The following is a 15989-nucleotide window of genomic DNA, read 5'->3' as shown; positions in this document are numbered from 1 at the left end:
ACTCTGCGAGTTTCCAAGCGATTACTCGCACAGTAACGAGTCCAATGCAAATGAATGGCAATCCTAGTTTTTGCAGAGTTTCTTAGCGATTTTGTGTCAGCAGCTGGACACAAAATCGCTAAGAAACTAGGATTGCTTGTATTAAACTGTGAAAAAACTAGCTAGGAGTTCGTTCTCTCTCTCTCTCTCTCTCTCTCTCTACTCGCATCCCCATTCTCCTCCTCCCCAGCACAGGAATCGCTGCAAAACAGAGAGAGAGAACTCCTAGCTAGTTTTTTAACAGTTTAATACAAGCAATCCTAGTTTCTTAGCGATTTTGTGTCCAGCTGCTGACACAAAATCGCTAAGAAACTCTGCAAAAAAAAAAATCTGCATCCCCATTCTCCTCCTCCCAAGCACAGGAATCGCTGCAAAACTCGCATCCCCATTCATTAACATTGGACTCGCTAGACTTGCAACGAATAGCGAGTTTCCAAGTCGGACTCGTTACAGCCTAGCGATTCCGAATATTTCAGGATTCGCCCATCCCTAGTCATGTGCTATATCAGACGACCTCCCCCTAGGGGAGGTGCCTGATTTTTGTTGTGCTTCCTGGCTTGGTCTGCCTTGTCCCTGCCTGGCTGTGCGCTGTATTCAGGTCCTCTGCTTTGTACTTGGTTGTGCCTCCTGGCACACGCTCTGACCCTGTGCTCTGTCTCGTGCTTGGTTGTGCCTCCTGGCACTTGCTCTGACCCTGTACTCTGTCTCATACTCAGTTGTGCCTCCTGGCACACACTCTGATTCCGTGCGCTGTCTTATACTCAGTTGTGCCTCCTGGAACACACTCTGATTCCGTGCTCTGTCTTATACTCAGTTGTGCCTCCGGGCACATGCCCTGATCCTGTACTCAGTCTCTTACTCTGTTGTGCCTCCTGGCACATGTACCAATCCTGCGCTTTGTCTTATGCTCTGTTGTGCCCTCTGGCACACACCCTGCTCCTGTACTCTGTTACACCTCCTGGCACACCTGCTGCCTGACTCAGTGCTCTGACGTGCGCCTTGCACAAATCCTGCTTCACTCACACCCGGACGAACGTAGTCTCTGTATACCACGTGTTGCCGTGTCCACGCTTTACACGTTCCTGCAGACACACTCACCCACTCGTGTCTCCTGTGAGCCGGCCGCCTGGTGCCAGCAGTCGTGGTGCCTCACCCCCTGGGGCTTGCCCCTGACACTCCCTGTATAGGGGGTGGTCTTCACTAGGTCAGCTCGCCCTGGGAGGGTTGGTGTCAGGACCCAGAGGGTCCACTCCAGGAGTCGTCACGGCTTCCCTTAGTGGTTGCTGGTGATTTCCTCCTTGTGCATTTTGAGTTCTTCTGTCTCCTGCCTGATCTGCATGGTTCAGTTAAGTGATTCTTTTGCTAATCCTTTGCATCTAATCTGGTTGTGCCTTTTTTTGCTTTCTGCTTTGTTGCGAGGGTTCAGCGTACTCCCTGCTGTGGGAAGCGCTGGGCCTCACTCCATATGTTACAGCTTGTGTCAGTCTGTTCAGTCCCCTGTTATATTAGTATCTTTTGCTTTGCCTCCAGTTCACACCAGAGTGCTGATCTAGCGGGGGTGAGGTTGTGTGGCCTCAGGTTGTTTGTATATCAGATGTGTTGGATTTTTTGAGGTTTTAGCGTGATTGCAGACAGTATCTTTTCTGTCCTGTACTATCTAGACAGTTTGGGCCCCATCATTTGTTCAGTCTATTTTCTGCCTATGTTTGTGTCTCATCTTGTCTCACCGACAATATATGTTTGGGGGCTATCTATTCCTTTGGGAATCTGCTCTGGGGCAGTTTAGATTTCACCTTTCTGGCTTTAGGCTTAGTTAGTTCTCCGGCTGTGCCGAGGCATCGTAGGAACGCTCCACGGCTACTGCTAGTTGTGTTGTTAGGATCAGGGGTCTGCAATCCGCTGAGTTACCAACCTCTCTGGTTTCCTGGTGGCTTAGCCTGTTCCTGCCATCCTCCTCGGTGACCCGTTCATAACAGGCACTACAACTGCCCATAATGCCAGCCACTGTGGCCTCAGTACCAGTCAGTGTGATCAGCTGTGCTAAATGGGTGTGGTTGGGGCGTTGACATGGGTGTGACTAGTTGTGAAATGGGTGTGGTCGGACGGCCGGTAACCAATAATCATTGTGGAAGTCATCTGTTTCCATCAACTTTGTTATATGTGGGCAGTGGGCACCTCTAGTAAGGTGGGCACGAGATGGCGGGTCTTGTAACCTCTGCCTCACACATAAGTTACTATGAGGTGTACTTTATTCCTGCCACATTTCTTTCTTGGCCTACTGAGAGAAATATTTTGACCAGTCGAAAGTTATACAACCTGAGGATTGTGCATGTGTGCGCTGACCGCATATAGTAATATGTGTGTGTGTGTACGATATATATATTTATTTACTTACTCCGACCCCTATATAAACCCTGCCCCTCCGGCCTCATGGACACGCTTAGTATTTGGTGAGTTTTTACCTCAGTATTTGTGAGGCCTCATGCGCACGTTGTGTATTTGCTGAGTTTTTTACCTCAGTATTTAACCCCTTCCTGCCCCTTGACGCACTATACGCGTCATGAAAACTAGTGACTTCCTGACCCCATCACATGACCCCGTCACATAATCGGGGGGGCCCACAGAGTCTGAACAGCCCGGGGCCCTGGCTACCCTTAATCCACCCCTGCCTTCAGCAAAGTCTTTAAATTTTTGTAGAAAGGATCTAAGGAACCCAATCTGAGAAGAATGAGGTTCATTGCCCGGCAAACAAAAAGGTAAGTGCATTCTATGACCATGAGAGGACAGTATGGTACATCCTTAGGTTTGTGTAGGGAAGGAGAATAAGAAAAAAGGAAAAAAAAGAAAAAAGTACAAAAGGAAAAAACAGTCAAAGGTTTAGTAATAGAAGTAAACCTTCCATATTGGGGGAAGATCAAAACAATGATCAGTCAATACAAGTGGCGCACGAATCCCCAGCTCCATATGACAAGCAAAAAGAAAGGTGCAAGCACACATATGCTATTCAAGTGAGTGGGTTATAGAGTCAGACCGTGTCCCATTCTGGGTTCAACTTCTCCTGCGGATGGTTGCTATTTGGGGATCGCCGATGCTCCTGATCCTTCACAGGGGTAATTCCCCATGAGAGAAGCATTGTCTCTGCCTGGGATGGGAATAAGCAGACGTGGGTGTCTTCTCTGTGGATTATCAGCTTTACTGGGAAGCCCCATCTTCTCCATCTACACCTTCGGTCTGGGACAGCTCATAGAATCCCACGGTTTGCAGTATGACCTCTACGCCGATGACACGCAGAACTACCTATCTGGACCTAACCTCACTCCTTACTGACCAAAATCCCACAATGTCTGTCTGCTATCTCAGCCTTCTTTTCTGCTCGCTTTCTCAAACTGAACATGGACAAAACAAAATTCATCATCTTTCCCCCATCTCACTCTACCCCTCCACCAGACCTATCCATCAATGTCAATGGCTGCTCGCTTTCTCCAGTCCCGCACGTTCGGTGCCTTGGGGTGATCCTCGACTCTGCCCTCTCTTTCAAACCACATATCCAAGCCCTTGCCTCCTCCTGCTGCCTCAAACTCAAAAAATTTCCCGGATCCACGCATTCCTCAACCATGAAACCACAAAAACACTAGTGCACGCCCTTATCATCTCCCACCTCGACTAATGCAACCTCCTACGCTCTGGCCTCCCCTCTAGCACTCTGGCACCACTCCAGTCCATCCTACACTCTGCTGCCCGACTAATTGACCTGTCTCCCCGCTATTCCCCTGCCTCCCCCCTATGCCAGACCCTTCACTGGCTTCCTATTGCCCAGAGGTTCCAGTTCAAAACCCTAACCATGACATATAAAGCCATCCACAACCTGTCTCCTCCATACATCTGTGACATGGTCTCCTGGTACCTACCCGCATGCAACCTTCGATCCTGTCAATATCTCCTTCTCTACTCCCCCCTTATCTCTTCTTCCCACAACCGCATACAAGCCTTCTCCCGTGCTTCCCCCATACTCTGGAGCTCTCTGCCGCAACACATCAGACTCTCACCAACAACGGAAACCTTGAAGAAGAACCTGAAGACCCACCTGTTCCGACAAGCCTACAGCCTGCAATGATCCTCACTCTACTGAACCACCGCACGACCAGCTCAACCCTCTCCTAGTGTATCCTCACCCATCCCTGTAGACTGTGAGCCCTCGCGGGCAGGGTCCTGTCTCATAGAATCATAGAATCATAGAATCATAGAATCGTAGAGTTGGAAGGGACCTCCTGGGCCATCTGGTCCAACCCCCTGCTCAAAGCAGGATTCGCTAAATCATCCCAGTCAGATGTCTGTCCAGCCTCTGTTTGAAGACTTCCATTGAAGGAGAACTCACCACTTCTCGTGGCAGCCTGTTCCACTCATTGATCACTCTAACTGTCAAAAAGTTTTTTCTAATATCTAATCTGTGTCTCCTCCCATTCAGTTTCATCCCATTGCTTCTAGTCTTTCCTTGTGCAAATGAGAATAAAGTTGATCCTTCTACAATGTGACAGCCCTTTAGATATTTGTAGACAGCTATTAAGTCTCCTCTCAGTCTTCTCTTTTGCAAACTAAACATTCCCAAATCCTGCAACCTTTCCTCATAAGACAGGGTTTGCAGACCGGTCACCATTCTGGTCGCTCTTTTCTGAACTTGCTCCAGTTTGTTGATGTCTTTTTTAAAATGTGGTGCCCAAAACTGGACACAATATTCCAGATGAGGTCTGACCAAAGAGGAGTAGAGGGAAATAATGACTTCACGTGATCTAGACTGTATGCTTCTGTTAATACATCCTTGAATTGCATTTGCCTTTTTTGCTGCTGCATCACACTGTTGACTCATATTCAGTCTGTGATCTATTAGTATACCCAAGTCTTTTTCACATGTGCTGTCACTTAGCCCTATTCCTCCCATTCTATATATGCTTTTTTCATTTTTATTGCCCAGATGTAGTACTTTGCATTTCTCCCTGTTAAAAACCATTCTGTTAGTTGCTGCCCACTTCTCCAGTTTATTTAAATCTTTTTGAATCCTCTCTCTCTCTTCTCTAGTATTAGCTATCCCTCCTAGCTTTGTGTCATCAGCAAATTTAATCAGTTTACCCTCAATTCCTTCATCTAAATCGTTGATAAAGATGTTGAACAATACAGGGCCCAGGACAGAGCCCTGTGGTACCCCACTTGAGACATTCTTCCAACTGGATGTGCAGCCATTTACGACCACTCTTTGGGTCCGATCACTAAGCCAGTTATGAATCCACCTAACAGTTGCCTTGTCCATTCCATACTTAGTCATTTTTTCAATAAGGATTGTATGAGAGACTTTGTCAAATGCTTTGCTGAAGTCAAGATATACTATATCTACAGCATTTCCTTGATCCACCCAATCAGTGATACCGTCATAGAAGGAAATTAAGTTAGTCTGACATGACTTATTAGTTACAAACCCATGCTGACTCTGTTTGATCACTTCATTCTTATCCAGGTATTGACATACATGTTGTTTAATAATTTGTTCAAAGATCTTTCCTGGTATAGAAGTCAGACTCACCGGCCTATAGTTGCCTGGGTCCACCTTCTTCCCCTTTTTGAAGATAGGAACAACATTTGCTCTTCTCCAGTCTTCTGGCACTTCTCCTTCTGTACTTGTGTGTCCCTTGTCTTACACATGTTTATTGTACTTGTCTATATTTCCCCTTTTCATATGTAAAGCGCCATGGAATAAATGGCGCTATATAAATGTATAATAATAATCTGTATCTTTTGCCCTCCTTCATTAGAGCCGAAGTGCATGGTTTGAATTCCCTTCTTTTGGAAAGTGTCCTGGCTGATAGGTCAGGGAAAACAGAGACGCTGGAACTACTCTGGGATAGCAGGCCTTTTCCTTAGAGTTTGCATAAAGGCTTCTTTAGTGTATTCTTCCCAAAACATCTCTTGAGAGACTGGGGTTTAAGGCTTTTGGACTGGGTACTCTGTGAATGTGATTAACTATTAGTTCATGTGGCTCCAATTCTGGTAGCACTTCCCACAGGAATTTATCAAAGAACTTAGGCAGATCCCGGTCTGAGATGGACTGTAGGATTCCCCGTCTCTTAACATTATTCCTACAGGACCTATCTTCCTGATCCCAGTTCTTATTCTGAACTACAATAATCTTTTCTTTTAGGGCTTCATGCTCATCAATCAAGTTCTTATGTGATTTAGTGAACTCAGCCAATTTAGATTCAAGGTGGTCTGTGTGTTCACCCAGAGATGATAGTTCCCCTTTAAGATCTTCCACCATCACCCTCAGGTCAGCCTGCAGAGATTTCATCAGCGAGGCCAGTAGAGACTCCATTGTTCTTTTAGTAAGCGGTATATCTGCAGATTCTGCCTCCCCAGCGTTCCCCCCTCGCCCTACAGATAGTACCTGCAGGCTTCTGTGTGAGGATCGGGGTGAGGAGGCCCTGGATGATGCCATCTTCTCTGCTGCTGCAGCATGTGGGTCCCTGGGGAAGAAGTCTGTCACCTTCATAGGTGATGGCCGCTTCTGACCTCTGGTTCACCTGGGATGTGGCATCTGAGGTGGGGAGTCTGGTGCAGGGCATTCTGGGCTGTTAGCTTGCCTGGGTGCCATTGTGTGAACTGCTTTAGAGTTGGGGATCACAGAGCTCCAAGATTATGCTACTGGTGAAATGAGCTGGCAGGCTATGCCCCTTTTTAAATAATTATTGCTGTCTATGGAGGCATAAAATGAGGGGATGTGCAGGGGGGCATAAAATGAGGGGCTGTGTGTGGTCATGGCAGGTACGAGGGATGCAGTGACGAGGCGCGAGACGGATTATACTTTTAGTAATAACTTTTATGGATTGATGCCGCTAGGGCTATCCTAAGCAACCACACAAAATAACAGAAATTGTCCTTGCAGGGACTCCGTACAAACAAACACTGGTTATAAGAGCACGACTACTACGGCAAAGGCCGGTCACTATAGGGCCGCGGTATGGCCGACTACGGGTCCTTAATTATGTGGTGTCACTTATCCGTCCTGACATCCCTCGGCATCCTGGACAATGGTGCTTCAGCGTCGCAGCCGCTGGGCCCAGCTACTGAGGATCTGGCGTAGTCTTAGGGTGTTCCGATGCCCAGGCGAAGCAGGGGCACAACAGGCCCTAGAAAGGTTCTTTGGCAGGATGTCCCCCGGCAGAGGCAGCGGGTCACAGCCTGGGGATGGGAGAGTCGAGGCCGCAGCCCCTGTATGGGGGCAGGCAGCGGCGGGGCTGAGTGGCGGTTGGTAGGCCACTGGCGCAGCCAGCGACTGCACTAGGGGACCCGCGGTGGGTGACAGCCTGGCCCTTGCCATGGACTGGAGAGAGGCGGTGGCGGCTGCGAGCGGCAATGGACAAGCCGCAGCCGCGGTCGGGAGTGGAGCGGCAGTGGCTGTGTGCAGCAGCGGGCAGGCCGCAGCCACGAGCTGGAGTGAGGCGGCAACGGCCGCAGGTTGGAGTGAAGCAGTGGTCTTCTGTCGGTCGGCTTGGCAATGTCTCTCTGCAGTCCACCGTGAGCCTCCCTCCCGTCATTGTCCGCCTCTCTGGTTCCTGCTCGTGGCTCTCGCTCCCTGGCGCTCCCACGGTTTCTTGCTCCTTCTCTCCCATTCTGCTGACTCACCCAGACTGGCGTTCTCCGCCCCTTTTATATAGGCTCCGCCCCAACCGTTATGTCAGTCTCAGCGGTCCGTCCCCTAACTCTGCCCCCCGGAAACAGGCTCCCTAGGAACTTAGATGACGTCCCCTTGGTTCCGGCCCGGACACTCGGCGGGGGCCCTTCCTCCTACATGTGCAGAGGGGGGAATAAATGAGGGCTGTGCATATTGGGAGAATAAACTGAGGGTTGTGCAGAGGGGGGAAGAAACTGAGGGGCTGTGCAGATTGGGAGAATAAACTGAGGGTTGTACATAGAGGGGGAGAAACTAAGGGGCTGCACATTGGGGGTGAATAAAATTAGGGGCTTTGCAGATGGGGGAATAAACTAAGGGAGTGTGCAGGGGGAAAATTAGGGGCTGTGTAGATGTGGTGAATAAAATGAGGGACTGGGAAAATGGGGGAATAAAATGAGGGGCTGTAGATGGGGAAATAAAATAAGGGGTTGTGCAGGTGTAGTAATCGCATGTATGCAGGATGCAGTGACGAGGCAGGAGCCGGAATGAACTGAGAACGTAACTTTATATGGATATATATACTGTGTATATATACAGTTGTGGCCAAAAGTATTGACACCCCTGCAATTCTGTCAGATAATATTCAGTTTCTTCCTGAAAATGATTGCAAACACAAATTCTTTGGTATTATTATCTTCATTTAATTTGTCTTAAATTAAAAAACACAAAAAGAATTGTCCTAAAGCCAAATTGGATATAATTCCACACCAAACATAAAAAGAGGGTGGACAAAAGTATTGGCACTGTTGGAAAAATCATGTGATGCTTCTCCAATTTGTGTAATTAACAGCACCTGTAACTTACCTGTGGCACCTAACAGGTGTTGGCAATAACTAAATCACACTTGCAGCCAGTTTACATGGATTAAAGTTGACTCAACCTCGGTCCTGTGTCCTTGTGTGTACCACATTGAGCATGGAGAAAAGAAAGAATACCAAAGAACTGTCTGAGGACTTGAGGAGCCAAATTGTGAGGAAGCATGAGCAATCTCAAGGCTACAAGTCCATCTCCAAAGACCTGAATGTTCCTGTGTCTACCGTGCACAGTGTCATCAAGAAGTTTAACCCCTTACCTACAATGGACGTAATATTCCGTCCATGTGACCCTGGACCTAATTACCATGGACGGAATATTACGTCACAGCGATCAGCGGCGCCCACGTGGTGAGCGCCGCTGATCGCGGCCGGGTGTCTGCTGATTATCACAGCTGACACCCGGCACAATGTGTCAGGGGCGGTCACGGACCGCCCCCGACACGGTAACCCCTTGTACACCGCGATCAAACGCGATCGCGGTGTACCGGGGGTTTAAGGGAAGCATCGGCAGGGAGGGGGCTCCCTCCGTGCTTCCCTGAGCCCCCCACGGCAGCGCAATGTGCAGCGCTGCTGCGGGGGTCTCTTTCCCTACAGGTCCCCGGATCCAAGATGGCGACGGGGGCCTTCGGGGGCTTGTAGGGAGCTGACTTCCTCACTGCCTGCAAAGCGCAGGCATGAGGAAGTATGCAGAACTGCCTGTGACAGATTGCTGATCTGTCACAGTGATCTGTGATGTGACAGATCAGCGATCTGTCACAGGACAGTGATGTCCCACCTGGGACAAGGTAATAAAGTAAAAAAGAAAAAAAAAGTGTTAAAAATAATTTAAAAAAAATCGCTAAATAAATTAGTAAAAAAAAAAAAATATTCCCCAATAAATCCATTTTTTCAAAATAAAAAAAACAATTAAAAATACACATATTTGGTATCGCCGCATCCGTAGCGACCCGCCCTATAAAATTGTCCCATTAGTTAACCCCTTTAGCGAACCCCTTAAAAAATAAAAATAAAAAACGAAGCCCAAAATAATGATTTATTATCATACCACCGAACAAAAAGTGCAATGACGCGCGATCAAAAAGACGCATATAAATTTCCATGGTACCGCTGAAAACGTCATCTTGTCCCGCAAAAAACGAGCCACCATACAGCATCATGCGCAAAAAAATAAAAAAGTTATAGCTCACAGAATAAAGCGATACAAAAATAATTATTTTTTATATAAAATTGTTTTCATTGCAAAAAACCGACAAAACATAAAAAAACGACCTAAATGAGGTATCGCTGTAACCGTACTGACCCGAAGAATAAAACCGCCTTATCAATTTTACCGCACGCGGAACGGTGTAAACGCACCCCCCCCCAAAAGAAATTCATGAAACGCTGGTTTTTGTTCATTCTGCGTCCCAAAAATCGGAATAAAAAGCGATCAAAAAATGTCACGTGCCCGAAAATGATACCAATGAAAACGCCAACTCGTCCCGCAAAAAATAAGACCTCACATGACTCGGTGGGTCAAAATACGCAAAATTATAGCTCTCAATATGTGGTGATCCAAAAACTATTTTTACAATAAAAAGCGTCTTTTAGCGTATGACAGCTGCCAAAAATAAAAACCTGCCATAAATAGTAAATTAAACCCCCCGTTATCACCCCATTAGTTAGGGAAAAATAATAAAATTAAAAGAAAATGTATTTATTTCCATTTTCCCATTAGGGTTAGGGTTAGGGCTAGGGTTAGGGCTAGGGCTAGGGTTAGGGCTAGGGTTAGGGCTCAGATTAGGGTTAGGCGTGTGTTGGGGTTAGGGTTGGAGTTATAATTGGGGGGTTTCCACTGTTTGGGCACATCAGGTGCTCTCCAAATGCAACATGGCGCCTGATCTCAATTCCAGCCAATTCTGCGTTGAAAAAGTCAAATGGTGCTCCTTCCCTTCCAAGCTCTGCCATGCGCCCAAACAGTGTTTTACCCCCACATATGGGGTGTCAGCGTACTCAGGACAAATTGGACAACAACTTTTGGGGTCCAATTTCTCCTGTTACCCTTGGGAAAATAAAAAAAATGGGGACTAAAAGATGATGCTTGTGGAAAAAATACGATTTTTTTATTTTCACGCCCGGGCGTTATAAACTTCTGTGAAGCACTGGGGGGTTCAAAGTGCTCACCAAACATCTAGATAAGTTCCTTGGGGGGTCTAGTTTCCAAAATGGTGTCATTTGTGGGGGGTTTCTACTGTTTTGGTACATCAGGGGCTTTCCAAACGCGACATGGTGTCCGATCTCAATTCCAGCCAAAAACGTCAAATGGCACTGCTTCCCTTCCGAGCTCTGCCATGCGCCCAAATAGTGGTTTACCCCCACATGTGGGGTATCAGCGCACTCAGGATAAATTGCACAATATCTTTTAGGGTCCTGTTATGCTTGGAAAAATAAGAATTGAGGGTGAAAAGATCATTTTTGTGGAAAAAATATGATTTTTTAATTGTACGGCTGTATGTTATAAACTTCTGTGAAGCCCTTGGGGGTTCAAAGTTCTCACCACACATCTAGATAAGTTCCTCGGGGGGGTCTAGATTCCAAAATGGTGTCATTTGTGGGGGGTTTCCACTGTTTTGGTACATCAGGGGTTTTCCAATCGCGACATGGTGTCCGATCTCAATTCTAGCCAAAAACGTCAAATGGCGCTGCTTCCCTTCCGAGCTCTGCTATGCGCCCAAATTGTCATTTACACCCACATATGGGGTATCAGCGTACTCAGGACAAATTGCACAATAACTTTTAGGGTCCTGTTACCCTTGGAAAAATAAAAATTGGGGGTGAAAAGATCATTTTTGTGGAAAAAATATGATTTTTTAATTGTACCGCTGTACGTTATAAACTTCTGTGAAGCCCTTGTGGGTTCAAAGTTCTCACCACATATCTAGATAAGTTCCTTGGGGGGTCTAGTTTCCAAAATGGGGTCACTTGGGGGGGTTTCCACTGATTAGGTACATCAGGGGCTCTCCAAACGCGACATGGCGTCCGGTCTGAATTCCAGCCAATTTTGCATTGAAAAAGTCAAACGGCGCTCCTTCCCTACTGAGGTCTGCCATGCGCCGAAACAGTGGCTCCCCCCCACATATCAGGTATCAGCGTACTCAGGACAAATTGCACATTAACTTTTGCAGTCCAATTTCTCCTGTTACCCTTGGTAAAATAAAAAAAATTGAACCTGAAGTATTTTTTTTGTGAAAAAAAGTTAAATGTTCATTTTTTTTTAAATATTCAAAAAATTCCTGTGACGCACCTAAAGGGTTAATAAACTTCTTGAATGTGTTTTTGAGCACCTTAAGGGGTGCAGTTTTTAGAATGGTGTCACTTTTGGGTATTTTCTATCATATAGACCCCTCAAAGTGGCTTCAAATGTGATGTGGTCCCTAAAAATAAAATGGTGTTGCAAAAATGAGAAATCGCTGGTCAATTTTTAACCCTTATAACTTCCTAACAAAAAAAAATTTTGGTTCCAAAATTGTGCTGATGTAAAGTAAACATGTGGGAAATGTTATTTATTAAGTTTTTTGTGTGCCGTATCTCTGTGATTTAAGGGCATATAAATTCAAAGCTGGAAAATTGCGAAATTTTCGCCAAATTTTCATTTTTTTCACAAATAAACGCAAGTTATTTGAAGGAAATTTTACCACTAACATGAATTACAATATGTCACGAGAAAACAGTGTCAGAATCACCGGGATCCATGGAAGCGTTTCAGAGTTATGACCTCATAAAGGGACAGTGGTCAGAATTGTAAAAATTGGCCCGGGAGTTAACGTGCAAACCACCCTTAGTAGTGAAGGGGTTAAAGCCCATGGCACTGTGGCTAACCTCCCTAGATGTGGATGGAAAAGAAAAATTGACAAGAGATTTCAACGCAAGATTGTGCAGATGTTGGATAAAGAACCTCGACTAACATCCAAACAAGTTCAAGCTGCCCTGCAGTCCGAGGGTACAACAGTGTCAACCCGTAATATCCGTCGGCGTCTGAATGAAAAGGGACCCAGGAAGACCCCACTTCTTACCCCGAGACATAAAAAAGCCAGGCTTGAGTTTGCCAAAACTTACCTGAAAAAGCCTAAAACGTTTTGGAAGAGTGTTCTCTGGTCAGATGAGACGAAAGTAGAACTTTACAACATAGAGTTTACAGAAGAAAAAAAGAGGCATTCAAAGAAAAGAACACAGTCCCTACAGTCAAACATGGCGGAGGTTCCCTGATGTTTTGGGGTTGCTTTGCTGCCTCTGGCACTGGACTGCTTGACCGTGTGCATGGCATTATGAAGTCAGAAGACGACTAACAAATTTTGCAGCATAATGTAGGGCCCAGTGTGAGAAAGCTGGGTCTCCCTCAGAGGTCATGGGTCTTCCAGCAGGACAATGACCCAAAACACACTTCAAAAAGCACTAGAAAATGGTTTGAGAGAAAGCACTGGAGACTTCTAAGGTGGCCAGCAGTGAGTCCAGACCTGAATCCCATAGAACACCTGTGGAGAGATCTAAAAATGGCAGTTTGGAGAAGGCACCTTCAAATATCAGGGACTTGGAGCAGTTTGCCAAAGAAGAATGGTCTAAAATTCCAGCAGAGCATTGTAAGAAACTCATTGATGGTTACCGGAAGCGGTTGGTCGCAGTTATTTTGGCTAAAGGTTGTGCAACCAAGTATTAGGCTGAGGGTGCCAATACTTTTGTCTGGTCCATTTTTGGAGTTTTGTGTGAAATGATCAATGTTTTGCTTTTTGCTTCATTCTCTTTTGTGTTTTTTCATTTAAGACAAATTAAATAACGATAATAATACCAAAGAATTTGTGTTTGCAATCATTTTCAGGAAGAAACTGAGTATTATCTGACAGAATTGCAGGGGTGTCAATACTTTTGGCCACAACTGTAGCTATGGGAGCTATGTTGAGTAACCAACAAGCTAACAACAGTTATCCTCACAGGGATTAGAACAGCAACACAGGCAACACGATTATGACTACCCGGTCAGAAGCAGTAACTAGGAGGCCACGATATGGCCGACTATGAGTCAAGAAACTACGATTTATCAACAACAACGTGTCACTTATCCTCCTCTGACGTCTAGCAGAGTGTTGATCGATGTCTGTCCGGCGTCTCAGCCGCTGGGCCCAGCTGATGAGGAGATGACGTAAGCTTCTGGCATTCCTACGCCCCGGTGGAGTGAAGGCACAACAGGCCCCTGAAGAGTTCCTCTGCGTTGCGCCTCCCGGTGGAGGCAGAATGGCGGTAGCCTGCCCGGAGCGTGGAGGCCGCAGCTGTGGGCTGGGGCCGGACAGCAGCAGCCGCAGGTGGCAGCTGGTAGGCCGCAGTCACAGGCTGGGGCCAGGGAGTGGTGGCAATGGGCAGCAGCAGGTAGGCCGCAACTGTGGGCTGGTGCTGGGCAGTGGCGGCCGTGGGTGGCAGCGGGCAGGCTGCAACCATGGGCTGGAGCTGAGCAGTGGCGGTCGCAAATGGCCGCGGGCTGAAGTGACGGGAGCAGGAGTGGGGTCGCTCGATCGGCGCTCCTCTCTGGGGCTGCTTAGTGCTGTCTCCTCTCCGGTCAGAGGGGTAAGTCTCCCCGGTCGTCGCTCACTCCCTCTGGCGCCACCTAGGGTTCCTGCTCCTTCTTCCCCGCTCTATCGAGTGCCCCCTGCTGGCGATCTCAGCTTCTTTTATACTAGCTCCGCCCCCACTCCTTCTGGAACTGTCTTTTGTCCGTCCCCTAATCATGTCCCCCAGAAACAGTCTCCCTAGGAACATTGGTGACAGTCCCCTTGGTACTGGCCCGGTTACACAGTGAGGGCTCTCCCTCCTACACTCCCCCATCCTGTATGCTCGCCAGTCCCCGGGCGAGGGCTTGGAGGGGTATGGCCTTGCCTTTTGATGTAAAAGTCTTTTCTGCCATATGAACTGGTCCTATTCATAGCGTTCGGGGGTTTGCAGGCTGTGGACCGCTTGGAGCGTCGCGGTTCGACTACGGTGGAGTCTTCTGGGGTGGTGGATTGACTATGGTTGTTGGAGTATTGGTTTTTGAAGAGTCCGTTTGTATCGCCGGAAGGTCTTCTTCATCGTCATCATTCCATACGGTTGGCAGAGGTTCTGGAGACTGAGGAGGGGTCCCGGGCTGTTCAGGGTCTGTGGAAGTGCAGGGCCGCAACATATTGCGATGTACTGTTTGGGTGGGGTTGTCACCCTCTTTCTCAGATTGCATTTCGTATACTGACACATCTGGGCTTACTTGCCGCAGTACTCGATAGGGACTTTCTTCCCAGCGGTGTCCCAACTTGTTCTGGAGCCGCTGATCTCGTACGAGTACACGGTCCCCTGCCTGAAACTCTGTGGGTTGGGACGGGGTCTTTCCCTGGTGTTCCAGGTCCTGCAGTTTTGTATGGACGATCCGGTGTAGGGTTTGTAGTCGATACCGGTGATTTCAGACCCACGAGGAGACTCCCGTCCATGGTTGTTCCTCCTCCGGATTTAACTCCACCTCGGTGATCCCTTTGCCCTCCCGGCCGAACAGTAACGAATACGGGGTATAGCCGATGACTCGATGTACCAGGTTGTTATACACCCAGACCAGTTTGGGAATGTATTTGGGCCAGCTGGCTTTTTGGTCGTCTTCCAGGGTACGTAGCATTTGGATTAATGTCCGGTTAAACCGCTCGCAGGCCCCATTCCCTTGAGGATGATATGGTGTGGTTCGGGACTTATCGATACCATATAAGCGATGTAGTTCTTCCATTACTTTCCCCAAAAAGCATGCATCTTGGTCTGAATGTATCCGCTGGGGGCAACCGTATACTTCCGCTGTTTGATCTCGAGTAAGGGTCACCACGGCGAATTTAGTAAAATGGTCCACCATGACTAGACAGTGCTCATATTCCTGGTGAGCGGGACCGATGGTTAAATAGTCTATCATCAAGAGTTCGAGGGGTGCCGTCATCACTATTATTTGTACAGGGGCCTGTTGCTCAGGGGGTTTATTTAGCTCACACAAGCGGCAAACTTCTTCCACTTCGGCTTGTAAACGGGAATGGCAGGCTATTTGCTGTAACCACTGAAAAGTCTTTTGTGCCCCAAAATGAGCCCCTTTTTTGTGAGCCTCGCGAGCGAGTTCAGCGAGCCAGGCTTCCGGTACTACCACCTGCCATACTGTCGTTGGTGCTGTGCGCAGCACTGTCTTTCGGTACAAGAGCCTCCCTTTAATTACTAGTTTTTCCCACTGACGTAACATTAGCAGGGTGTCTCGAGTCAATGTCTGTCTTTGGGGGTCGTTGGGTAACTGTTTCGTGGCCACCCATTGACGCAGGGGACCAATCTCTTCATCTTCTTGCTGCTGCTGGATCCATTTATCTCGGGATTGTTCTAACATGCCTCTAGCGAGTTCTGCATAG

This window comes from Dendrobates tinctorius, unplaced genomic scaffold (assembly GCF_039654945.1).
Source record: "Dendrobates tinctorius isolate UK_male_01 unplaced genomic scaffold, ASM3965494v1 ptg000022l, whole genome shotgun sequence".
Taxonomy (NCBI): Eukaryota; Metazoa; Chordata; class Amphibia; order Anura; family Dendrobatidae; genus Dendrobates; species Dendrobates tinctorius.
The sequence above is the reverse complement of the archived record's forward strand: the minus strand, read 5'-3'. Positions refer to the sequence as shown.